The 26,222-nt window shown below is 38.0% G+C and overlaps 1 protein-coding gene across 2 annotated transcripts in view; it reads right to left on the reverse strand.

The window, feature by feature from the left end:
* IMMP2L (inner mitochondrial membrane peptidase subunit 2) overlaps positions 1–26,222 on the reverse strand; it is a 1,033,857-nt gene that overhangs the window by 11,971 nt on the left and 995,664 nt on the right. The window lies entirely within an intron of this gene.

Raw genomic sequence — 26,222 nt, forward strand, 5'->3', positions numbered from 1 at the left:
GGAGCTTTCTGTTTGAATCCCGAGCCCCAAACAAGATTTTTGAATCCCTTTTATACAGAGAGGAAAGGCCAGATGGTCCCTTTGTTTCAGTTCTCAATAGGCTTCAATTAGCATATATATCTTCCACATCTTAGGTAAGCTTTTAGCATGGACTTCAGACATTCTAGGTAAGTTTTTAGCATATTTAGTTTGCATTTCCCCTGGATACTTAAAGTTTATAGACCTTGCATTGTTAAACTGTTTCCTGGGACTGGAGTCCTTGCCATTGTTACCAAGGGCAGGACTGCAGCCTCTTACCATCACATCCACAAGTCAGAGAGCTTAGGTTATCTCTGAAGAGACAAAGAGCCTCCCACCCATAGCCCACATCACCACATGGACTACATTTACAGTGAACTGCCTGTCTTTGATTGAATTGGCTCCACTGGGAAGTTATTTTGACATAGTCTTCATAACACAGGTGTGTATTTTTCAGATTCCCTCAACCCCCTCTTCATAAGCCCTACATTCTACCTAACATTCCTCTGTTTTCTTAGCTTTAGGATACCCTTTCTTGAGGAAAGAGCTTGCAAGTACAAGAAAATGTCAAGCAAAAGCAAAAGAGGCCAGAGGTGGGGTGGAGGGAAAAACACAAAAAAGGCGAGAAAGGAAGGAGACTTTTAGCAGGAGCAAAAATCTTAAAAAAAAAAAAAAAAAGTTCAGAACTAGAGTCAGGGTCATAAGACCAATGTGAAAAATTAGATGAAGCACAGTCCTTGCAAGTTCATTTGATTATAAAATTTTCTAAATAAGGAAAACAAATATTTTATCCGTGCTCTCAGCAAATAAATTCTGTCTTTGATGAATTTACTTAACAGCATGAGAAGAGAGAGAAATTTCCACATAATCAAAGCAGCTGTCAGATGATATATATTCTACAATATTATATTATCTAGTTATTTTTGAAAGTCAAACTAAAACAATATCTAAACTGAAGAAAGTTGTTTAAAAACTTTTTGCCATGGCTTAAAGAAATAAGCCAATTTTCAAAACTGGCATCCAAGGCCCTTCATAGTCATATGTTCCAAACTCAGCATGCATGTTCCACTCTAAGGACCTCTCCATAGCACATCCAACAAGACATACCCATGCCTTCCTTCCTGCTTCTGATCACTGCTGCGTTCCCAGCTGGTAGTCCTCTTCCTCTTACCTCTCCAACTCTTCTGAAAGACCCAACTCAGCTCCAGTTCTTCTACAGAGTCCTTCCCAGCCATTCCAACCCATACACATTTGCATCTGTTTACTGCATAGAAACAAGGCCTGGTGTTAGGTCTACCCAACATCAGACTTTCAAAAAAGAAGAAAGGCCAATTTGTTTGTGCTAAATATGTATGAAGTACAAGTAGTACAACCCCTTTCTCCTTGACATCCCACCTTAAGTCCCAGGTGGTTATATAGCTATAATCAATTGTTTTCTTCTGGAAGGTATAAAGTGTTCAATGTTGATTAAAAACCCCCTCATCGACTATAACTTGCCCACCAGTGATTCCTACTTTCAGTTTCAAGGGGTAACTGATAGCTTAAGCCCCAGTAGCTTATTCAAATGAACAAAAGAAGCACAATTGTGAGCACACATTTAATCAGACTGAATCCTCTCATCGTTTCCCTCCCAAAGCTACCCTCTGTTTCATCACTGGACTCCTACTTCCAGGTTGTCACATAAAATCCATCTTTCTTCTTATTGGCTCATTTACTTCTAAATCCCACTTGTTAGATTAAGAAACTCATCACTATTGGGTTAATAAATGTATCTCCTTAGAGAGACAAGGTTTAGGAATATTTTTTTACCACTAGGTGAACAATGACCAATACAAAGTAAAAGGTTTTATTTTTTACTTGCTTATCATCATACTTGTATTTTAATATAAGTAAATATATTTAAATAAATTTGACTCATCTTTTAAAATGAGATAATCACAAATGGAACTTCAAGAAATCCCTATCGATAGTGGGACCATATAATTTATTGTCCAAACTGGGCCATTTGAGAATGAAGAGGGCTATTATAATTATGTTGAGAAATCAGTTCTAAACCAAGGTGACTTAGGACAATAGTTACCCTATCTATAAGCATCATCTCATTCTTTTGATACATTACAAATGAACATTTATTGGCTGTTGTTCTATTTGGAATGTTTTACATACATATTATCTCTTTCACTCCTTACAATAAACCTGTGGTATAGATATTATTTCCATTTTGCAGTAAAGGAAACTTAGAAATACTAAGTAACATGTTAAAGGTCACAAGACTGGTAAATGATAGAACCAGGATTTGAAATATGAATGATTCAAAATTCATGCTTCTCCCTACTTCTTCTGCAATATCATTTAATGATTTATGCTTGAAAGTCTATATAGCAAGGGTCAGCACACATTTTCTGTAAAGGGTCAGACAGTAGATAGCTTAGGTTTGTAGGCCATATGGTTTCTATCACAAACTCAAATTTGTCTTTGTAGCACAAAGCAGCCACAAATGATACATAAGCAAATAGGAGTTATGTTCCAATAAAACTTTACTAAAACAGGCAGTGGACTGGGTTTGGCCTGAGGACCGTAGTTTCCAATCTCCGGTATATGTTTTAGAAGCAACAGCATCTGAAGGTAGAGGCTTTATTTTACCTTTACTATCTTAGAAATTAGCAGTTTTTGTTGTTGTTGCTCTTGTTTTTTGTGTTTGGTTTTTTTTTTTGGCAGAGATTAGGAAGTATTCTTCAGCAATAAAATTCATTTATTGAAGGAATGAACGTTGATTAAGAAGAAAAGTTTATACCTAGAAATGCTGTATTTGTTGATGTACATGTCAAGGAAATTCCCTTGCCTATCTTAAGAGGAACATCTATAACTCTTTAGAAAACAATATTAACTGATGCGAGAGCTTCCATAATCATTGATGATATACCACAATGCATTGACAGTAAACTCCTGCCAAAGAAATGTGATTTAGTCTCAAAAGAGAAAGGAAGGAATGAAACATGTTACAACTAATTCCTGATCTCTTGGGTGGCTTCCCGGTGGTTATTTGGGTGATTGATGCCCCTTCTGGCTATTTGTCCTCTTCCCACACTAAAATTTTCTGGAGCACAATTTCAATCTGCCACAGAATTAAGCCAGAGAACACTTCCTGGTGCTGCAGTGACAAATACTCCAACTTTTTCTAGCCTGGGATACTACAAAGGGGGATGCTGCTATTATAACCACTCCTGAGACCAGGACTGGAGGTGATAGCTAGAGAGGGCGCCACTGACGGAAAACACAGGGCCTCAGCCTTGGCGTTTGCTTTGTTCCCTGCACTCACTAAGATGCAGAAGGGTATGGGGATGTCCTGACAGTGCAGAAATATTACCTCCATGGTCACTATTTTTTTGCTCAGGTCACCATCACAAATCATCATCAACAACAACAAACTAAAAGCACTTTAAAAATAATCTAAGAGATTACAAAAGAGAGAGAGTGAGAAGACCAAACTAATTCTTATAACAGTAAGAAGGTGAGCTTTTTTGTAAATACTGGCAGAATCTGATGGATGAGATAAGTAAATCAAACAAAATTAGAAATAAAGGCATACCAAATGTTAACTGTAGCAATAAGCAATTGCCTTGTTTAAAAACTAGAATGAAAGGGAGTGGATGTGGCTTAGGCAGCTGGGTACCTGCCTCCCACACGGGAAATCCTGGGTTTGGTTCCTGGTGCCTCCTAAAAGAAGAAAAAAAGAGACAGATAGCAGACAATGAGCAAAAACAACAAGCAAACAGATGAGGGAAGCCATCTCAGCAAAAGAAAAAAAAATAGCATGAAAAAGGTAGTGGAAAAGAAAAAAAGAGACTGAAGAAATGATGTTACTGACTTTATGTTTAAAAATGGGTTAACATATTTCGATTTGAAGTTTTCATCAATATTTTTTGATTTAGTACACAAGGTACATATAGACAACAGTACTGGCCTGCCATCCACTCACAGATTTCCAATATGCTTATCCACACAGTTTTGAATGGGTAAACACAACCCATGCTGAACAAAAACATGTAGAGAAACTCCTTCTATTCTAAATAAGCATGGGCTGCCATCTACTCAAAGACAAAGTAATTATACCAAAGTCCTGGTTGTTGAGGAGCATAAGCACAAGAGGATCATGTGCAAAAGAACTGTGCTGAAGGCAAACAAGGAAAGCAACAAAACTTTAACAAACTAAGCTTTGGTAAAGAACTATAGAGAAATGGAGGAAGGGAAAAGGGAGATTCTGGTTTGAACAAAGAATGAGCCAGCAGATAAGGGAGAAAGCAGTGGAGGAAAATGGGAGAGTTTTCTCTGTGAGGAATGAACCACTTCCATTACCTAATCTGGGATCCCTGACCTCCTGAGGGATCCTAGTAGCAGGGTCACTTCTGCCACCTAGCCATCATCTGGAAAAATCTAGCATTCTTTCTTCCCTCCTCCCTGAAATGACAAAAATAAGTGTCCTTGTACCTAGGAAAATTTCCCCTACATAAGATCTCCTTCCTTCCTATAAAGGTAATGCAGAGCCTCAATAGCTTATCCATGATTCCAAAATCCAAAGAGCTAAAAAATAACAAAAAGGCACAATTGTTTTTTTTAACTCTCTGTTAGCAAAACCTGATCTGAACAGACCAGAACTGCTACGAAATTATAGTCTATATTTATTCCAGGCAGCATGCCTATTCACAAATTTGCTGCAGAAATATTAATGTGTTTGATTATAGGGACCTCAGCAGACTCTGCTGAGAGTGTTATGCTAAATATGGTTGAGACATTATAGACACTGATATCACCTTTTCAAACATAAGAAAAATCTGAATTCTGAAATACATCTAACTACCCCCCAAAATTTCAGATAGTCTATTGACATCTTTAAATATCTTTAAATTACTAATATCTTTAAATCAGGGGTTCTTAATATTTTTTTTCCCACAGACCCCTTTGCCAGTCAGGGGAAATGAACACTACTGTAATATATTTATTCCATAGATTCATAAGTGAAGGAAATGCTAGATTTCAGTTAGAGGTCAGAGAGAATAAAGATAAGTTGATTTTTTTCAATTCAAGCTCACAGACCCTGTAGCAGTTTGATATAATTGATGAATTCCAAAAAGAAAAAAATTGGATTATGCTTGTAATCTGATCTGTACCTGGGCATGATTGAGTTACTGATGTGGACTATGGGTGGGAGGCTCTTTGTCTCTTCAGAGATAACCTTAACCTAAGCTGTCTGTCCTGACTTGTGGGTGTGGAACGGTAAGAGGCTGCAGTCCTGCCCTTGGTGACCATGGCAACGACTCCAGTCCCAGGAAACAGTTTAACAATGCAAAGTCTATAAACTTTAAATATTCAGGAAAAATGCAAACCAAATGTGCTAAAAGCTTATCTAGAATGTATGAAGTCCATGCTAAAAGCTTACCTTGGATGTGAAAAATTATATGCTAATTCAATCCTATTGAGAACTGAAACAAAAGGACAATTTGGCCTTTCCTCTCTGTATAAGAGGGGCTCAAAAATCTTGTTCGGGGTTTGGGTTTGTAATAGAAAGGTCCCAAGTCTGGCCGGCCATCAGTAAACCGTTTTTCCTTCTCAAAATCATTCCTGAGTCCTGGCCTTTCTATATGCAAATAATTGAACCTCTCTCAAATTCTACAACATTATGATTAGGGCGTTGAGTCCCCACCACTTGGTGGGTGGGGACTCACAGATAAAAGGCGTGGCAAAAAACAGATTTGAGGGTTTCTGAAGTTGGAGTTTTGATGTTGGAGTTTGATGCTGAAGATTTAAACTGGAGCTCTGGGAAGTCAGCATGCAGAGGAAAGAGAAGCCAGCCCCAGGAAGGAAGGAACCTTGAAGCCAGAGTAAAGCAAGCCTCAGTAATGTAGGAACCCAGGAAACCTGAACCCTTGCAGATGTCGGCAGCCATCTTGCTCCAAATAGACTTTGGTGAGGGAAATAGCTTATGTTTTATGGCCTGGTATCTGTAAGCTCCTACCCCAAATAACGATCCTTTATAAAAACCAACCTATTTTTGGTTGGTATTTTACATCAGCACCCCTTTGATCCCTGAAATCTTTGGGTCTGTGGACCCCTGGTTAAGAACCCCTGCTTTAAGTAAATGTCTTTAAATAGCTGATATTTACCAAAGAGAATAAATGTCATCAGAGTAATGGTCTCAATTCTAGGTGGGATGGAAACCCAGCTAGATTCTAGAAATACAGAGAAGATAATAAAACATAATCTCTATTCTCTAGGAACTCATGATGTGGTAGGAAAGACAGCTGTTTAAACAAAGAATTGAAATACAACTCTGCATGCTAAACATACAAATGAGCCAAGTTCCTTGGGATCAGAGGCTGTGGCCAAGTCTGGGGAGGCTCCACGGAGCTGATATGTCTAGGCTGACTCCAAAGGATGCTGGAGACTTCCCTTTCCTGAGGGCAGACCTTCACCTTTGACACCCCCTGCCAGATTTTTACCAAAAACATTCTCCTAATCCCTTTCCTTGTCCTCCACCCAATTTTAAAGTGGAGACATGATAGTGACAATGATACAATCCAATATTTTGTAATTGAAGAGTAAAGCCATATGCTTTACAAAAATTCAAAATGAGACTTTCTCTTTGAAAGGCCTCATTCTAGGACAAGTGTTTTCCTTCATTACCAACAATTTTAACTTTAATCATTTCAAAGCAATTTTCCTGTTCAAGACTTAGCTTTAATCAGAATGCATTTTCGGGTCACTTCATGGCCTCTTCACAATTCTCTCTAGATAACTATAGAATCATGCATAATCATTCTAGTCCCCCCACAACACTCTCAGTAAGTAATTAGTTCAACATTTTATGCAAAAATAGATACAAAACAAGCCTCTAGGGGTATCTTCAGCTAATTTTCATGAATTAATTTCCCAGGATTAATGTTTATGCACCAGTCTCTTTACCACATAATCAAATCACTGGAGTTGAAGTGGTCTAACTCCTTATTTTGCAGCTTGATTAAGCAGGTGATGAAATACTTGAATATAATTTGGATAGTTAGCAACTCATAGTATCATCCACAGTGGATGAATAACATTACTGATTGATATCTCATTGTTTACTTGTATTCTCTTTAGTAGCTCATGTCTCACATGCTATTTTTACGTAGGAGATAAAGTAGTTCATATAAATACATGAGGGGAGACATGTTAAGCTCTTTATTGTTGTTGACATTGTCTTAAATCATATTTAGACCAAGTGGTTAGGCAGCCACTGAGACAGAATAGATTGTTTTTCTAAGAGAGGAATGGGGGTGGCGCGTTGTCCAGTGTCCACTGCCAGCCCTGCTGCTATGGCAGATACACCCCGCTGCTAAAGTGGATATATAGCATCCAACCTCCATCTAGCCATCTCTCTCTTCTTCCCCTCTCTCTTCTTTCAAAACGGAAGTGAGGAGGCTTACAAAATAAACAAATGGGACTGAGGGAAAACTGCTAGAGGGGCCAAGACAGTTGCTATGAATAGCTATTTGTATTCACTTTGTATTAGCTATTTGAGAGACAGGGTGAAGAAGAGAACATGTTAACTTATACAGCTATTGTATGAGAGAAGAAAACTTCAAAAATTTTAAGGGAGGCTAACTTTTTTGCTAAATTTCTACCAAGAAAATATCTCACGTAAGATCTAACACAGGAAACTTTCAGTATCATAATGAACAACATCCACAACAGGCAGAACCCAAATTCAAATAGCTGGCAATTTGGTGAACCATTGTTCTGCAAGAGATTAAGGTGATATAGTCTTGTAGGCAATCTCCTAGAGATCTAACTTATTCCAGTGATAAGAATTTAGATTACAGTTAGGCATGGTTAGATAGAATGACCTTTAAATTATCTTCTCTGAATATAACATTTCTCAGCTCTGTTTTTGACATAAAAGATCTACTCTATGCTGTTGGTGACTGGAAATAATTTCTGACCCCAAATTCTGGCTTCACAGATGAGGAAACCCAGATATGCTGCCCACAGTCACTGACTTAGAGCTTAGACTGGAAACCTAGCACTGGCTCTAGTTCAAAGCCCTGTCAGTATAATGAGGTGTAGAGCCCTGGAAATGGTAATGTTTGGTGAGAGCCCCTGCTATGATGCTTTCTAAGCCTCCCTAGGGAAAAGTGAGGTCTTTCATTCTCTAGGAAGAAAAAGAGAAAAAACCACAAAACACTGCACATTCAGGATTGTACACTGCCATGTACTCTGTTTGGGAACTGTTGCTGATTTGTAGCAGCAGGGCTTGTTACAAGCCACTGGGCTGTAAAGAATACTTGCTGACAGTGCTTATTATAGCAATGAGAAGGTTGTCACTGTGCATCAAAGAAATGTGGAGGATAAAGAAATGTGGAAAGACTCCAAAATGCACTCCTTCACTAACACAACAGATAGGCAAAAGCCTACTATGTGCGAAGTACAGGACAAGGGGCTTTAAATCCACTGAGATGTACAAAATGCAGACTCTGGCCTTAAGGCATTTACAACTCACAAGGGAAAACAGTTGTCACAAGCTTGGTCTCTGGAATATGTTTGGCAGAAGTGGAGGTTTCAGGAAATAAAGAATTCTAGACTTTGAGGATTAGGGGAATAATTCAAGACATTGAAGGATTAGAAAGAGAGACAGATTCTAAACTTTAATTTGGGAAGCAACCTCTCATCACAGTCTATGGAAAGACGAGAAAAGATAAGAGATAAGCGATCAAGAGAATAGGCAGGAAGGAGAATTTTTGTAATGATGTAGGTGAGAGACATGACCCTGGATGGGAAATAAGGAAAGAAAGGATACTTTGAGAATGAAATCCAAATTTCTTAGCAAGGTACACAAGGCCTTTGACAAATGTGCCTCTGCTTCATTTCTCAGCACTCCTTACCTTGTACCCTGTGTTACCTCACAACTCCTTGAAAAGGCCTTGCTCTCTTACACCTCTGTACATTTATACCTACTACTCTCTCTGTACCCAGGAGGGGCCTTTTCTCTTTTTTCTCTACCTTGATAACTCCTCTTAATCTTTCCAGACACAGCTTAGGTATCACTTCCTCCCAAAAGTCTTCCCTGTCTCCTTTTAGTCTTAGCAGCCTGCATATACTAATAACAAATATTAATTATCATACTGCAATGTGATGGTCTATTAGTTATTTCTCTCCTGCTGGGGGGGCTTCCTGAAGTGGGCACTGTCTTGTATTCCAATACCTAGCATGGAAGTAGGAAAAGGCTCAAAAACTACTTGTTGAATGATTAAGTAAACAAATAAAACTAGAGGTCATGTGGATGTAGATTAGATACAATTTGGCAATTAAATGGACTTGGGAGCTGAGAAAACAGAGGTGTTAGAAATTTTCTGAGTGTTGTTTCTTGCCTACCTAGAAAGAGGGGGATGCCATTAATAATAGAGGGACATAGTAGAATGAACAGACTTTGGGAGAAGCAATTAGTTCGGCTTTCAATGGTTCAATCTGAGATTTCTATTGAATGTCATGAGAAAATGTCCTGCATGCAATTGGAAATTCTGTGCAAGCATTCAAGCAAGAGTGAGAAGTAGAATTTAGAGATTCAGGAGTTATCCAATTGCACCCATGGGAATGCAAGTGCTTACCTAGGGAAAGAGTAGAAAGTAGAAGGGCACGAAGGAAAGAGACTTGAGGGGAATATAGCATTCAGGGGTGATGCTAGAAAGCTATCAACTATATGCAAGAATCAGTAAACCTGCTAGAGCACTAACACATTTCCCCATAGACCAGAACTTGTGAGAATCATGTGTGATTTCACTCCTCTGCTTGTAAAACTGTGGGCATTGAGATTAGGTACAATAGAGCAGAGCAGTCAAAACTTAGAGGAGGAAATGGTTGTTAATCATCTTTAAAACTGCAGCCATTACTTACTTTAACTGAGTCTAGAAAACACATAAAGATCCAGACAAAACCTCATAAAATTCTGAGAAGTATGTACCTAATGTGGCTCTAAATTTGTATAAGTACACATCTCATAAGGACCAAATATATAATGTAATACAATTAACAAATTAATAAAAATACCTCCTCCAATGGAATTAAGTGTTTTGTTACTTTATAAATACTTTTCTTTCAGAGGCATAAATGAAATGCTTTCTAAAACGTTTAGCTGAATTTTAAATGAATTTCACAGGCTTTTAATACTACTTTGGTCAGAAACTTTGCCTATGTGAAACAAAAATGCTATTAAAATGGCTAATAATATGTACTATTTATGAAGAATAAGTATGAAATTTTTAGTTCTAAATATTATGGTCCATCTACTCACTTACTATTAGGTTAACAATGAATGAATTAAAGCAAAAGAAAATAAATTAAGCCCATTGTATGGATTTTTGCTAGTTTTATTATTTGTAAAAATCTAGGTGCCTTCCTAAAGTTATCTTATTATTTTAGAAAAGCATAGTTTGAATGACCAATAATATGGTGATACTAAGATCATGTCAAAAGCATATAGGTTTAGTGTTAGTTCCAATATATAGATCTCATTGTTGCTGTGTTAGGGAGAAATAGATTAAAGGAGTTATTTCAGGTTTTTATGCCTTCTATTACCTCTGTGAAAAATTTTTCTTAAGATTTTGAGTTCCTACAAATAATAGTTAATTTGTTTTGTACTTTGATTACAATAGTTAATTCAAAGAAATCTGTTGAGAGCTATCCAACATTCAATCAATAAACATGCTGGCACAATGCTAGGGGATTTTGAGTTCCTAAAAATAATAGTTATCTTGTTTTTGTACTTTGATTACAGTAGTTAATGCAGAGAAATCTCTTGAGGGTTATTCAACATTCAGTCAATAAACATTTTGTTGGCACAATGCTAGGGACTAGAAGGCTCTCAATTTGATATACTGAAATTGCTAAGAGCAACATTTAGTCTTTTGGTTATGCATTTGCACAGTTATTTTTTGGAAGTTGATAATAATAGGTGCTTTAAATTGAAATTTATAAACTGATGATTGATCCATGTCACAAATGACACAGCAGGAAGATAAATACTGATAGTACTACTATGAACCAGAAGAAATCTCTGGTCACTACTAACTATAGACTATCTATGTGAAATTTACAGGAAATTTTTATATTCCAAACTGATGTTCCCCCAATTAGATTGAGTAATTCTAAATCATATTGCTTACCTTTATATTGGTATTACACTACCTGGAAAACAGTTGGTAATTTTAATAGGTATGTAAGGAAAATGTGATTACAGAGGCAAATTAATTTTTTTCCCAGAGCAAAGCTACAACTTATCTTGAGATTATCACTGATATGGGTTATACATGGCTTTAGTCCACTGACTCAGATAATTGAATGTGGGCTCTAATTCGCAAATTCTTTTTATTTTTTTATAAAACAATTCTGTTGTGTCATAACTTTAGATTAATCTTGGTAGTACAATAGTTTGAAATTTACTGTCAACCCTTTTTTTTGTCTTTAATGGTACCAGAGTCAGGGAATGAGCCCAGGACCTCATATGTGGGAAGCTGGCATTCAAGCGCTTGAGTCACATCGCTCTCCCACTGTCAAAACTCTTGAAGCTTTATCAACACATGCCTAATGTTAAATTGTCAGGGTGTCAGTCTGAAGAGTGAGGTGGGCTAGCCCTTGTGACCCCATGGCTTGGTGCCACTTACTGCCTTATGGAGAGGAAGAGAGGTTTGGGCTGATGATGTGGGATCCATCATCCTGAAAACCAGGAAACGGCTCTCCTGTCTTGTACATGCTCTGCCCCTCCCTCCACTGTTAAGAGACTGTCATCCATCAGGTCCCCTACCAAAGTGCAGTGTAAAAATGTACAAGGAGCACCAGGAGGAGAGCTTCCCCTGTCTCTGGATGAAGTCTTGATGAAAATTCCTGGCCATACATAGCCCACTGTATCCAGTTTTAATATTTGAAATTGTAGTTCCAATTATCTTTCCTTTTCCTTCATTTTTTTTTTTCCAATGACTTTCTATGTTTTGTTAAAGATGAAAATAGGGAAGTAGATGTGGCTCCATTGATTGGACTCCCATCTACCATAGGGGAGGCCCTGGGTTTGCATCCCGGGGCCTCCTTGTGTAGGCAGGCTGACCCGTGCCCGCAGACAGCCAGTGCAGCAAGATGACACAACAAAGGGAGACAAGCAGGCAAGCAGAAGAGCATGCAGTGAATGGACATAGAGAACAGATAGCAAGCGAGCCGCAAGGGGGGGGGGATAAATAAATAAATCTTAAAAAAGAAAAAGCTGAAACTACAACTGTTTCATTACTTTATTTATTTATTTTAGATTTATTTATATTTATTTATTTCTCTCCCCCCCCCTCAGTTGTCTGCTTTCTGTTTCCATTTGCTGTGTGTTCTTCTGTATCCACTTGTATTCTTGTCAGTGACACAGGGAATCTGTGTCTCTTTTTGCTGCATCACCTTGCAGCGTCAGCTCTCCATGTGTGCAGCGCCATTCCTGGGCAGGCTGCACTTTTTTCGTGCAGGGTAGCTCTCCTTATGGGGTGCATTCCTTGGGCGTGGGGCTCCCCTATGAGGGGGACACCCCTGGGTGGCACGGCACTCCTTGCGTGCATCAGCACTGCACGTGGACCAGCTCATCACACAGGTCAGGAGGCCCTGGGCTTGAACCCTGGACCTCCCATGTGGTAGGCAGATGCTCTATCCATTGAGCCAAATCCACTTCCCCCCTTCATTACTTTAAAGAAACCCAAACTCAGGGGGGAAATCAAGGAGAAAAATTACTTTAAAGAAATCCTAACTCAAACTCAAGCTAAACTGATCCACCAGTCAAAGAAAGAGCATCCCTTCTGCAGTAAATTAAAATAATATAGTTACTTTTCATTGTCTTCATGCTGCCTTAGCATCTCAGAGGTCAGTAGTAACAAAAAGAGCTTTGCATTGTCTTAATACCTCAGCATTTTAGACACTACTTGTAGGTACCTCCATGGCCATTCCTGACACAGCTTATACAAGATAAACAGCTTCTCCCTCTCCTTCCATCCTTGTGGAAGTCAAATACAAACTCCCCCATCTCTACCCACTGATGCCTGATCAACTGCTACAGCTCCACCCACATAACACTAGAAATGCATAGTCCCCAGGTCTGCTGTAACCACTGCTCCCCTCCTGTTTGGTTGAGCCTATGCTCCTGATGTGTTTCCCTGTGTGGCCCTGAGAGGCCTGCCACTCCTCTCTGTTCTAGGACCTGGGAGTACTGATAAACTTTTCTTTCATACCTATGTGCTGGCACTCGTCCTTGCCACATCTGACAGTATAAAGAGACCTATGACACATTCGCTAATCATGAAAGATCCTCATCATTCCCTGCCCCATGTTCCTTCAATCCTGTGATGTACAGGCTGTCTGAGTAATAGGGTGGAGTGAGCCTCAGTGGCCGAGTATGGAGAGTGTAAGCTTTTGAGTAAGAAAACCTGATTGGGATCCATACTCTGAAAATTAACAGTTGCATCACCTTTGGTAAGTTACATAACTTCTTTCAGTCCTAATTTTCTCATTATGAAAATGGAAATAACAGTATCAACTCTGAAAGGTTGCTGTTTTAGTTTGGTAAAAGCTGCTGAAAGCAATATACCAGAATGAGTTGACTTTTACAATGGGGGTTTATTGACTTGTCAGCTTACAGTTCCATGGCTGAGAAGTGTCCAAATCAAGGCATCATCAGGCAACACTTTTCTCCTCAAAGACTGCCTGCTGGCCATCTTTCTGCTCCTGTGGCTCTCTCTCTCCTGCATTTTGTTGATTTCAGCTTCTGGCTTTGTGACATTCTGTCTCAGCATCTGTGGGTTCCTTTCCAAGCTCCTATGTCTTTTCTCTAAGTGCTTCTATGGAGGATTTCATCCCATTTATAAAGGAGGAAGAGGATTAAAACCCACTCTGGGTCACACCTTATTGGAGCAATCTAATCAAGACAAAGGCCCCACCGACAATAGGTTTACACCCCAGGAATGGATTCGTTCTAAGAATATGATCTTTTCTGGAGTCCATAAAAGTCTCAAACTACCACCATTGCCAATGAGAATTAAATGGTTTAAAGTTTGCAAAATTCTAGCATAGTGCCATGCAATATATGAGGATCTGGACAGTTCCATAGTAAGTCAGGTACAGATGAAGCCTGTGGTATATACGGTGATAAAAAGAAATGAGAAAATATGCTGTTGAAAATAGCTACATTATATTGTATTCCATGTTAACTGTTAATGGTTTAAAGACAGGAGTTATACCTTTGAGAAAGATTTTATTTGCTTAGCTTTGTGACACTGGTTTATAAGTATAAAACTAATTGCAAGAAATATTGTCCCAATAAATTTCCTTCTTAGAAAAATCTATCTATGATAGCAATTAACCATGATTGCTATTATGTTTCACTTTTCAATACAGAGCTAAACTTTGAAGGAGCTTTTCTATGTACTGAGATGAGCTCAATAAAAATGAAATCCTCTGGATTAAAGTCATATCCCTAAGAGACCTCTGCCTCTGGTAAAAGCATTTGTAGTAATGAACAAAAGAAGAATGGTGGGCTCCACTGTTGCTTTAAATTGTGTGTATGACAGATCACAGAGAAATTGCGTCAAGTTAAATGAGCGATGTTTTCTTGATTTTCACCCAGCTCCTTCGTACATACTAAAACGTTTATGGTAAGTATGAATTTTCTTGGCAATATATAGCACTGCATTATAAATGGTTCCAGTTCCTTACCACCAGCAAGGCCTGCTGCCTTCTGTTCTCACTATCCAATAGACTTGCTTTCTATAAGAACACCAATACCTCCAGTGGCCTGTCTACATTCCCCATATTCCTGCATTCAACCCTGCTAATCACGATCTGCTGGAAGGTCCTCTGTAGTGACTACCCTGTTTCTCTTTCAAGTTCTCTGGATGTAACACAAAGTTTTGCTGGCTTGTGTTAGGGCCCTTGTTTTCCTGGATGTAGATATTACCTAAAGCTATGTCTTCTCTATTTTTCTCTTTCCTTTACATACTTTTCCTTGCTGAACTCATTACCTGCCATGTCTTCACCTCCCAATACTCTGTCGATAACCCTCAAATCCTTATTTCCAGGCTTATTCTTTCTTCTGAACTCCAGACCTGAATCTGAGTGGTCTGCTGGATATCCCCAATGGGTGACCTCCTCTATCCATACGTGATACAGGCAACACACCAGTTCATCATTAGTTTCCCCAAATGAGTGTCTTACCTTGACTTCTAGATTTGAGAGTCTTCCTATCTCACAGCTTTAACTATAAGCTTAGAGTCATAATTAGACTTCTGTCTTTGCTTCATCACCCTCATATCTAATTAGATGTCAGATTCTTATTTGTTTGAATCCCTCTGCAACTTTCCATTCTCACTGCCATCATCCAGGGACAGGTTCAATTTTCTCTTTCCTAGATGAGCACAGTAACCTCTACACCAACTCCCAAGTTCCAATTTTGTTTTGCTCCAAGTGCTATACACACTGGTACCAGATTAATTTTCTAAAGCTTGGCTTCAATCATGTGATTCCTATGAAAAAATGTTTAATGTTCTTCACTTTATAATAAGATAAATTAAAAATGCACAGCCTTGTATTCAAGAACCATTACAATATTATGTTTACTTACCTTTTCATCTTCCTTTACCTTTACCTTGTACTCCATACAAGCCATATATAAATTCCTTGGGCTGACTTCAGTACCCACCAAGGCTTGAGAACCACTGCCCTAAACTACACCCAAACGAATGGTCACTATTATTGCTTGGCTGCCCTGTGTGTATGCTTTTATTCCTGCTGTTCCTCTAAGGATTCTTCATTATCACCTCCATATCCTCATCCCTGAAAATCCAGTAACATTTTCCATAAACCTTCTTTATAATGACTCTTTTCCCATATTTAATTCTATCTATGTCTCTCTCATTACCTTATTTGTAGTTATTTGTTTTTATGCCCTATCTTCTCTAGATAACTATAAAGTTCTTGGAGGCAGACCCATATCTAATTCATCTTTCCATTCCTTAAAGGACTTAATATAAAGTTTTATCCATAACAGCCATTCAATAAATAACAGAATATCATAAAGAATGGCATTCCCTTAGACAAGATCAGTTTAGAATAGAACCACTAAATTTGCATGGCTGAAAACAGATACCTATTCAGTAATTTTAGTATTAAATGACTGCTTTGACTATTCTAGGCATAGCTCTTAACTAGCCTGGCAGCTATTGCTTCTTGTCCCTTGGACACCAGCTCTCATATAAAGAGTGTGACTCCCTGAGATGACCATGCTATGAGAAGCTCAAGCTGCACTGAGTGGCCCTGGAGAACAAAATGCCACATGAAAGAACACCAAGGTGCCAAACATCTGAGTGAAGAAGCCATGTTGAAAGTGGACCCTTTGGTCATAGCCACTCCAACTTATATCAGAGAGATCAGACAGAAACCAACCAGCTTAGCCCTTCCCAAATTTCTGACTCATAAAACTAGCAATATAAAATAGTTTTTAAATATCATTAAGTTTTGATGTAGCTTGTTATGTAGCAATAATGGAAAATTACCCATTACCACTTTGGACATGTAGAGGTGTATTCTCTCAAAAACAAATTGAAAATAGTATGATTATAAAAAGACACCTAATCTTAAAAACAAACAAACTGCTACTGAGGAAGAGATATCTGCAATTTAAATACTGCTGAAGAAAACTTCATGTATTAGTCAGCCAAAGGGGTGCTGATGCAAACTACAAGAAATTGGTTGGTTTTTATAAAGGGTATTTATTTGGGGTAGGAGCCTAACAGATGCCAGGCCATAAAGCAAAGTTACTTCCCTCACCAAAGTCTATTTGGAGCAAGATGGCTGCTGACATCTGTGAGGGTTCAGGCTTCCTTGGTTCCTGCATTCCTGGGGCTTGCTTTACTCTGGCTTCAAGGTTCCTTCCTTCCTGGGGCTGGCTTCTCTTTCCTCTGGATGCTGACTTTCTGGGTCTTCAGCATCAAACTCTAACATCAGAAATCCCTGCATCTAAAGCTCCAACTGGTTCTTTGCCATGCCTTTTATCTGTGAGTCTCCACCCACCAGGTGGTGGGGACTGGGTGGGGCTCCATGCCCTAAACATAACTAAATCATGCCCAGGTACAGATCAGATTACAAACATAATCCAATATTTCTTTTGGGAATTCATCAATTATATCAAACTGCTACAACTAATATTGACCAATTTACCAATTCCTCTTTATTTTGTCCTTAGCAAAAAAATTAATCAAGATGAAAAATGGATTAAATATCTTTAATATTTTCCAAATTAAGCTTTCATTACAAAAGGTACACTAAAAAGTAAGTTTGGCAAAATAATTTTAAGACTACCAAGGAAACATAGGGGGAAGTGGACTTGGCCGAGTGGTTAGGGCGTCCGTCTACCACATGCAAGGTCCATGGTTCAAACCCTGGGCCTCCTTGACCCATGTGCAGCTGGTCCATGCGCAGTGCTGATGCATACAAGGAGTGCCGTGCCACGGAGGGGTGTCCCCGTGTAGGGGAGCCCCACACGCAAAGGAGTGCACCACGTAAGGAGAGCCACCCAGTGCGAAAGAAAGTGCAGCCTGCCCAGGAATGGTGCCGCACACACATCGAGCTGACAAAACAAGATGATGCAACAAAAAGAAACACAGATTCCTGTGCTGCTGACAACAACAGAAGCAGACAAAAGAAGAACATGCAGCAAATAGACACAGAGAACAGACGACTGAGTGGGGGCAGGGGAAGGGGAGAGAAATAAAATAAATAAATCTTTTAAAAAAAAGGAAACATAGGTTATAAGTAAATAACAGGACAAATTTGCAAAATGTATTATGGTATATAAATATTCATTATTAGTTTATATAAATTATTATCATCTTAATAGCGAAATTCTACTTAGCCATTAAAAATGATGATATATAACAGTACTTTCAATAAATATCCACAATATGTTAAATGTAAAAAGTCAGTATACAAAGTTGTATGAAGAATACAATCTCATTTTGTGTTATTTAAAAAAAGGATATGAAAAAAAAGGATATGTATTTGCCCTCCTCCATTCCATCTCCCTCTCATCCTCCCTTCCTCTCTATCTATATACAGAAAAAACATGAAAAGATGCTCACCAAAATATTAATAGTTATTATGCTGAGGAGGTGGGATTATAGGTCTTTTGCATTTTCTTTATACTTTAAGGTAGTGGTTCTCAAAGTGTGGTCATCCATCCAGCAGTCACCATCACCTGGGAGCTTATTAGAGATGCAAATTTATGAGCTCTACCCCATGCCTACTGATTAGAAACTCTGGGAATGGGGTCCAGCATTCTGAGATTTAATGTGCCTCCCAAGTGATTCTGATGTATGTAGGTAAAGTCTGGATCTATGGTTTTACTGTATTGTCTGATATTTTAAAAGTGAATATGTTTTAACTTTACAAATATTTTAATTGGCTATAAAAATAAACAGGCAGGGTTAAGGTGGTAGGGCACATAGGTTCTTTTTTCCCTTCCAGTTTCCATATATTTCTTTCATTCTATTTTCCAAATCTTTTAGCCTCTCTTTCATGCTTTCTAACTCTACCTCTCTCTCTATTCTATTTCCTAGTTTACTGATTCTAATTTTTTTTCTGTCTAATCAGTTTCAATTTCAAACTACTGTATATTTCATTTCTAAAAGTTTGATTTTGTTCCTTTTTCAAATTCATCCACTTATTTGCTTTTTAAAATAATGACCTCTTTGTGGACTGTACATCTTCTTTTGTCTCTTTAATCATTTTAAACACACTTTTTCATAGTCTCCTTGGAATCATTCTAATCTCTTAAGTTTCATTGCATGCTAATTGTCATGTCAGTTTTATGTCTTGACCACCCTCGTGATGGATATTTCCATTACATGGTTTGAATTTTTTATTTTGAGCTGATATTCAGAAATTTTTTATCTGGGCACATCTCTAGAGACAGAAGTTGTGAAAGTACTCCAACATATTGGATTTACATTTATTTTTGCCAGGTACCTCCAGAGTTTCTCTGGTCTAGATACAGTTGGTATTCTAACTTCTCAGTTTAGAATTTCCTGCACCATGCATGCAGTATACATCCAGACTATATACCCTTTATAGTATTGCTGTAGAAGTCGAGAGGTTCAATTATTTGCGTATAGAAAGGTCAGGACTCAGGAATAATTTTGGGAAGGAAAAATGATTTCTTGATGGCTGGCAGGACTGGAGCTTTCTGTTCCAAACCGAGTCCCGAACAAGATTTTCAAGTTCCTTTTATACAGGGTGGGGAGTCAAATGGTGCTTTTATGAAAGAAAACGACTTTCTTTGTTAGTTAGGTGTTTGTCTGAGTACTAGATAGGTTTTGAATTAACATATCACCCACAATCCATCTGGATGCAACCTTGAATACACAACCTTTCTGAACATTCAAAGTCTGAAGGGCCTATATTACTTAATTGGATTTCTAGGCACACTTGAACAAAGAATTAGATAATTTTGAATTCATGCACAGGCTATATTATATTTCCCCATTTGAGGCCAAGTCCAAGTCCCCTTAAGCTTCGGCATCACCACCATCAGAGTCTCCCTGGACTGATGGGTATGTATATAGAGTTTTCATTGCTAATTGCCTCCTTGGACTGGAGTCATTGCCATGGTCACCAAGGGCAGGACTGCAGCCTCTCACTGTCCCACACCCACAGGTCAGGACAGACAGCTTAGGTTATCTAGAAAGAGACAAACAACCTCCCACCCATAGCCCACATCAGTATGGGCTTAGGGCTTCATTTTCTTATCAGAGTCTTTTTTGTTGTCATCATTCAGAGTACCAGGACAAAATAAAATAGTTACTAGTTCTTGGATCCTGGGTGAAGTTTTTCTGGTAAGCCTTTCACTGAGGGGTCAGGTATACAGTCCAGGCTTTTTACAGAGGTTTAGGTCCCAGCTTCTCAGCTTCCCACTCACCTTCAGTTTACACAGCACCACATCTCCCACAGGCTGGAGCCTGTATTTAATCTGATAATCTCCTAAAACTGTGGCATCTTCAGAGTTTGTGCTCACCTCTTGACCTTAGGTCTGCTTTTTGTTCTCCCACACATACTTTTTCCTCTTAAGTTCAATGTTGTATTTTATTCAGCATTTGTGAGTATTTATAGAAGGAGGGAATTTCAGATTAGCTCAGCCTGTCATATTGATGAGATAGCTAAATTTTCTTTAATGTTGCTGTTGTGTTGCTCTTGCAGTTTTTTAAAAAAGATAACCTGAGTTATCAGAAGCCAGATCTGCTAAATATAGTATCTCAAGATTTAAATCTATGGATTGTTAAATGGAACGTTCACACTTGATTTTCAAGCTGAAAATAATCTTTAAAGAAAATTAGCATAAAACCTTGCCAATTATTTGATATTTGTTATTTCATTTTATTTTTATGGTATAGATCATACCTGGACGTGTCAATAGCTCTTTCTAGGAGGGGTTAAACTCAGAGCAGTTTGAAACAGTGTGAAAATGGTTAGCAGCAAAATATCAAAATATTACTTATTCCTGTGAAAGGCAGGCGATTCTATTAGCTATTGTAACTGCCAGTGTGACTGCTAACTAGAAGAACATTAGTAATCTCTTTATTAGTTGTTAATAACCTTCAACAGTTTAGCATTATGGCATAGAGGAACCAGCACAGCTTAAAAAGTAGGACAGAGTGCATTTGAAGTCTAGATCTGCTGTTACTACCTGTATGAATTTAGACAAAATTTTTAACTGATTATTAATAATATATTCTGTTAGAGTCGTGATCACAAGTAAGGTAGAAGCTGCTTCATAAATGTTAGTCATTTTTATTGCTTCTGTTATTAAAAGCAGTTTGGAACTTAAGAGAGAACAGGGCTAAGAGTTGTGTTTGCATAAGAATCTCAAAGGTGCTTATTTAAATCTCCATTTTAAAGGATCCCTACCAGCGAGACTTCTCTACACTCAGGTTTGAGATCAACTGGGTAAGTGTGTGGAAGCAACAATTTCTCTGAGAAAATATGGGTCATATAAAAAAGAACTGAAGTTCCATTTGAAACAAGGAAGAATAAAAACAAAAGACACCTTACATGAACCACAGAATTTGAACTGAATGAGTCTACTTCTTAAGGGCAGGAGTTTATGTGCTCTAAAGCAAAGTGATCCCCCCTGGAGATTTGAGAATGTGATGGAAGAAAATCACATCTATCCCAACCACTCTAGTCTGAGATACCATTATCTTTTATTAGAGTTTTCATTAGTCCCTTAATTGGTTTCAAATGTCACCTTCTCAAAAAAGCTTTCCATCACCTCCATATTTAAAACAGCACCATTTGGTCATTCTAGTTCTTACATTCTGCTGCTTTTATCTATAGCACTTAACACCAATTACATATCACATATTATATACATATTCATTTGCTTCACATCTATATCCATCCATTCAGAAGCTGAAAATTTTCTGAGAGCAAATATTTTGTTTTGTTCACTGCTGGTCCCTAGTGCCTAGAGGTCTGCCTGGCACGTGTACAGGCTCAGTAAATGCCTGTTGAATAAATGAGTGAAAGGGCTTAGAGAGAGCCTCTTTGCTCTGACTTATTAGGAAACGTGGAGAATTTCCTATGATGTCTTTTTAGAAAGGAAGACGATGTGTAGATGTGGAGCAAACCAAATCAGTGTCAGGAGTTGGATGTGGAGTAGAATCTGACAGTAAAGGAAAAGTAAAGAACATCTGACACCCTGGCACTCTTAGACAGAAATCAACTTTTTGTAATAGAGGGGGTCAACTCAGTCTTTCTGCAGGAGAAGCAATAGCAATCACATAAGGGAAGCTACAGAGACCCTTGCAAGTCAGAGGTCATGTGCTGGCTATGGTGCGTCCCTTGTAAGGGACCACTGATCGACCTTCATCTTAAGAGCTGGTATGTTTCCTATCTGAGATAGGTATTCCAAGTATAGGAAAGAGAATGCATTCTTCGCCATTTATGGTTACTGACCCAGGAAGAATAATTAAGTAATTAAAATAAAGCAAACAACTATCTCCATGCAGACTTGTGAAACGCTGGATACATAAGAATTAAGGAGTCTTTTCCTTCCTTTTTCCAATTAAAGTTCTTTCCTTTGAAAGAAGAAAAGAGCATCTACAAGTGAATAACTGGCTAAAAAAAACAAGGAATGGACTAGAAATTTTTTCTCCTGGATGGTGACTTATAATCCTGGAATGTTTGGCTCTTGGCAAGCGACAGAGCATAATTTCAAGGAGATAAAGAAAATAAGTATTTCACAGACTTGTCTACCAAATGAAAATGTTGTAAACCCAGGTAAAATCAGATACAAAAGAGAATAGTATATGTGATGCAGAAAAAAGAATGTCCCTTACTGGAGGGAGAGCCCAGTAAGTTTCATGGGGAAATTAATGGGAAGGGTAGTCAAGGCTAGTATTTAGGACCTTAATTGCCTGTGAGTCAGAGATTAAGTTCTGACACAGAGCAGTAAATATGATCTCTGAGATATTATTAAGGCTTTGTGAGAAGGAACTCAGAACCGAACACATAAATGAGTTAAAAAAAAAAAAAAAAAAAAGAGAGAGAGAGACAAGAGATGGAGGAACAGCAGTATATGATAGATATGTGCTATAGGAATAGCCCACACCTGAAGGTAGCAGCATAATATAGGACACTTCATGGGGCTAACAATGTAAAGATACACAGAAACAAGAGAATTATGAAAGGAAGACACAGACAACCTAGTTAGGCAGACCATTAAGAACAATGTTGTCCAATTCAGGGTGGAAAATCTAGAGACAAAAGATGAATCATGTATTCCACAGTGGCATATACTGTGGGAACTGCCAAGGTTAATAAGGATAGGCTTCTCTCTCCAAAAGATGACACTCCAATGAGCTGTAACTTTTGAGGATGGTATTGTACCATAATGGAGGTAAATGTAAATTCAGAGATCATTCACAGGAAGGAGAAAACACTTTTCTTTTTTCAGACTGAAACTCATATGCCAGGCTAATGAATCTGGATTTTTATTCATTAGTTAGTAGGGAACCATGGAGGTTTCTAAGTAGTGGATGACATTAGCTCTGCTTCAGGAAAATAAATCTGGCAGGTATGTGTAAGACAGATTAGAGGAAAAAAGGACTATAGGCAGGGAGATCAGTTAAAAGTCTACTCTGATAGACCAGGCAAGAGGCAAGAAGCACCTGCAGTGACATAATAATCATGGGATGAGAAAAAAAGAGATATAACAGATATTAGAAAGCTGAATGGAAGTAGGGGACAAAGAGAATACTCCAAATATTTGAATGGGGTAAAGGGTAATTGTGTCATTATCTAAAAGAGGTGATATTGTAATACTGTAGGTTATTAGGCAGAAGGTACATGTGGCACAGACATGGGTTCTTTTTTTGCATGTATTATGTTTGAAATGCAGGAACGACATCCAAGTAGAGGTGCCCAATAGACAGTAATATAACCTGAGGGAGATTAGAAGTCTTGGAGGCATCTATGTAGATGTGATGGTGGAAATTTGATTGAAATTTGTTATGCAGATAGTTTGTGATTATTTGGAGATATGAAAAGAAATCAACCAGGAGCAAGCATGAGTTTATAGGCAACTAGTTTTTGTAAATTAATATCTCAACTATGTAACAGGGAAGGGTTCTAGATGTGGTATATCTTGATTTCAGTTAAATATTTGATGATATCCTTACAGCTAAAATAGAAACATGTCAGGGACAAAAGGAGATTTAGATCAGTTCATAGCTGGCTGATTGAGTAGTTATACCTGAAGCACATTGTGACATCAGTATTGATCTGACTACAAACACACAGAACTTAAAAGATACTAAATTGACACTAAAATTTTCATTATTTCAAATAAATGACTTATCCATCTCAATAAGGAGTTGAAAAGAACCTCCAATAATACTAAGGCAAAATATTTTGTTGGTTTAAAATATTACAGAAAAACTGCCCCTGGTTTGGAATATTAAATTAAAACTGACCACAGAAAGAATTTTGAGGAAATTATCTCAAAAGAATGATAAGATAGAGTTACTTGTGAATATTATTTGGAAGGAAATTGATAAACCCAACATGTTGTTCTCATAAAGTGTACACATTTAACTTTTCCTTTTTAATAATTTGGGCAACTTAAATGTTTTATTCCTAATACCATGGCTAACTGTACATGTCACTAGGTTGATAATCTTTGTCAGAGCATCTGCTATAAAAATTGCCTTTCAATATTTTAAAGCATCAGCAATTTCCATTTGAAGAATTTATCATTAAAGTTCTGTGGTTCAGAGAGCAGAACCTGGGAATTAAACACATGGGTAGATGTCAGATTTGAGTTCCTATCAAGACCCTCACTATAGAGTCACCAACTACTGGTGGAGAAACCTATATATAACTGTAAAGTAAGCTGAAAATAAAGTGTTAAGAAGTACCTAACAAAGGCAATATGTTATGTCCAAAGAGAAATCTATCATTTATAACTGTTGCCTAATGGAATAAATAGAAAGTTGAATGGAAGTAGGGTACATATCATTATTCAAATCTTAATGATCTGTTTCAATATAAAACATAATTTAAAAATAGCCCTTATTGATAATACTGACACAGCAGTTAACCCTAGAATCTTGTCTTTTCATTATAACTCAACTTTAGAGTCTAGAATTGTAAAAAGGAGAGGTAAATGGATGGGTGGATGGATGGATGGATGGATGGATGGATGGATGGATGGACGGACAGATGGATGGACAGGGAGAAGGACAGGTGGGTAGTTCTTTTTCCAATAGACTCCTCTAGAGTTTGTAGCAAGTGGCAGAGAGTTCTACTTGCATAACCAACACTATTTTTCTCCTTCTTCTATTAAGATAATGCCAATTCTCTTCGTGAAAATACCTGTAAAGACTACAGATTCCTGCCTCCCTTCTTACCAGGTATATTATTCTGGGCTTTCGAAGGAAACGGAACTGACAGAAGATATCTATAAAAATTATAATATTTTTATAAAAATTGTCTCATGTAACTATGGGGTTTCACAAGTCCAAATTCTGTAAGGCAGGCTGCAAACTGGGAACTCTGATGAAGGTTTTTGATGAATTTCCATAGGAGAAGCTGGTTGGCAGAGTAGAGATGGAAATTTTTCTGGCTGTTAAAATCATCACTTCTCCTTTTAAAGCCTTCAGCTGATTGGAGGAAACTTCTCTCATTGTTGAAGGTAATCTCTGTTGATTGTAGATGTAATCAGCCAAAGAAGCAATCAACGTACTAATGATTTAAGTCCAGAAAATGTACTCATGCGTAACAATCATGCCAGTGCTTGCTTGACCAAACAACTGGACACTAAAACCTGGCCAAGTTGACATAGGAACTTAACTATTATGCCAGCAGTGGTCAATGAGATGAAAACAGAAGTTAGTGGGTAGAGTACCCAGGAAGGCTCTTTCAAAGGGGTCTAGGAGGATACCCTCTAGCTCATTACCCACTCCCACTACCTTCCTTCTTTCTAGAATTCAGAAGTGATGGCTGGAGCCCAGCAGCCATAAAAACTGACCTAGAAACTTTAGATGTCCTCAGGACTAAATGTCATGCCTAAGAACAGCTGAGCTGGAAGACAAGAGGAACTTTGGATTTAAGAGTAAGAGAAAAGATTTTCTGTAATCCAAAGTCATATTTAAACCCACTCAATACATGTTATATTTATCCAGTATTCCAACTTCTCACCCTTTCATTATATCATTATATTCATATGATGGTGTCTAACAAAGCTATAATGTTTACAATTTATCAAATATTTTAAAAAAGATCAAAACGCAGAAAGACAAGACATGGGAAAATGCCTGGATTAGCCTATGGCCTGTGTTTACCTGGACTACTTTGGGAAATACCTTGAGTTCCTATATTTTAAATAAATGCTAATGACATGGTAATTGTTTTTATAGATTTTCAATGAAAGGTGAAGTACTTTAACAGCTGTCAGCAAAGTGTCAAATGTTGTGGCAGTGAAGGGTGAGGGATTTAAAAGCCCTTACTCTTGGTCGCCTTAATTTGATCTGATACCAACATGCTACAAGATTGATATCCACTGAGGAAATAGCGGTAACCCTTCCTCATACAACATGGGGCTCAGTACATTT

Source organism: Dasypus novemcinctus, chromosome 5 (assembly GCF_030445035.2).
Source record: "Dasypus novemcinctus isolate mDasNov1 chromosome 5, mDasNov1.1.hap2, whole genome shotgun sequence".
NCBI lineage: Eukaryota > Metazoa > Chordata > Mammalia > Cingulata > Dasypodidae > Dasypus > Dasypus novemcinctus.